The sequence below is a fragment of the Stigmatopora nigra genome, unplaced genomic scaffold (genome assembly GCF_051989575.1).
Source record: "Stigmatopora nigra isolate UIUO_SnigA unplaced genomic scaffold, RoL_Snig_1.1 HiC_scaffold_27, whole genome shotgun sequence".
In the NCBI taxonomy this organism is placed as follows: domain Eukaryota; kingdom Metazoa; phylum Chordata; class Actinopteri; order Syngnathiformes; family Syngnathidae; genus Stigmatopora; species Stigmatopora nigra.
In genome coordinates, this window is record NW_027551606.1 from 2,218,917 (window position 1) to 2,220,290 (window position 1,374).

The 1,374-nt window shown below is 32.7% G+C and overlaps 1 protein-coding gene across 1 annotated transcript in view; it reads left to right on the plus strand.

Moving 5' to 3' along the window:
- Positions 1 to 411: 411 nt before the first annotated feature.
- LOC144192825 (ATP-binding cassette sub-family C member 12-like) overlaps positions 412 to 1,374 on the plus strand; it is a 20,519-nt gene continuing 19,556 nt past the window's right edge. The window contains exon 1 of the mRNA XM_077711637.1: positions 412 to 593. The gene's annotated coding sequence lies outside the window, so the exon portion shown is untranslated. The remainder of the gene's footprint in view (positions 594 to 1,374) is intronic.

A 1,374-nucleotide genomic window follows, 5' to 3' on the forward strand; every position in this document is an offset into this window, starting at 1 on the left:
TGCCAAATTGATGGCGCTGAAGGAGGAGGAGGAGAAGGAACAAGTATGAATATGTCATTAATGGGTCTTGTTTGGGAAGACGAACTTGTGGAGAGGCACTATACAATTTCGTCATACGCTGCTAAGGGTATGATGACTACTAGGCTTTTTGTCAAGTCAGCGATGACGACAATGCCTATGTCTGATTATTATTTAATTTTCATGTTGACACCAATTTTTACACATTAACTCCAAATAAAGACCTTCTATGGGCCCATCTCCAATTCTACAAGTGCTCTGTAATGATGAATCACACATTGACCAATAGAAAGGTCTTTAGGGAGATGGAGGAGGAGGAGGAGGAGGAGCTACAGATAGGTTGTGGTTATCAAGGACACTGGGGGGGGGGGGGGGGGGGGATTTAAAGAGCATCAAGTCAGCTTGAGACCACGCACTCAGACAGACTCACCAGAGTTTCCTACTACCTGTGCCTCGAGATTTCAAAGTTCCGAAATTCGAAAGAAGAAAGAAGAAAGAATCAGAAGAAAAGAAAGAAGAAGAGATCATCAAGAGCTTCAACTTCTACGCCTAGAGGGGAACCAAGGTGTCATACGGTATATTCAGGGATGGATATTCCGAGTGTAAGGGGGACCGGGGCCAGGTCGCAACCGGGCCCCGCACTTTTAAGGACGTTTTCGGGTGGGAGTAAAGTCAAAAAGAAGGATAACTTTATTGGATAACTTTATTCATTCATTCCGTATTTGGGGATATTTCTTTGTGACATTAAAAAGAAGGGGGGGATGCAGATGAAGAAAAAAAAAAGAAAAAAAATACATCGTTACAAATTAGACAGTACGTACGGATGCTATATCAAAGCAAAATCAAAAAGTACAAAGTAGAACAAACTTGGGAAATGGGATCATATCCATAGCAATAATTTTTATAATTATTCTTATTATTTTCTTCTTCTTATTCTTCTTTTTCTTATTCTTATTATTCTTATTCTTATGCTTCTTTTTCTTCTTATTCATTTTATTCTTTTTATTCTTTTTATTTTTCTTATTCTTCTTATTCTTATTTTTTTTATTCTTTTTATTCTTTTTATTCTTTTTATTCTTTTTATTCTTTTTATTCTTTTTATTCTTTTTATTCTTTTTATTCTTTTTATTCTTTTTATTCTTTTTATTCTTTTTATTCTTTTTATTCTTTTATTCTTTTTATTCTTTTTATTCTTTTTATTCTTTTTATTCTTTTTATTCTTTTTATTCTTTTTATTCTTTTTATTCTTTTTATTCTTTTATTCTTCTTATTCGTATTCTTCTTATTCTTTTTATTCTTTTTATTTTTTTTATTCTTATTATTCTTATTCTTTTTCTTCTTCTTCTTCTTCTTCTT